Consider the following 212-nt stretch of genomic DNA (forward strand, 5'->3'; position numbering starts at 1 on the left):
TACATTAGCTACGAATTTACTTCGTTTTTATTATTTTACAGAATTTAAAAATATAATTAAAAAAATAATCAAAATTATTTAATTTATTAATAAAATTATAATTTAAAATAAAAATAAATCAATACGAAAATATTTTATATATAAGTAAGTTTTGAATTTATAATTCAACAACCGGAAAAAAAGAACTAAGGGTCGTTCATCGCCTGGTAGAA

Source organism: Brassica oleracea, chromosome C2 (genome assembly GCF_000695525.1).
Source record: "Brassica oleracea var. oleracea cultivar TO1000 chromosome C2, BOL, whole genome shotgun sequence".
NCBI lineage: Eukaryota > Viridiplantae > Streptophyta > Magnoliopsida > Brassicales > Brassicaceae > Brassica > Brassica oleracea.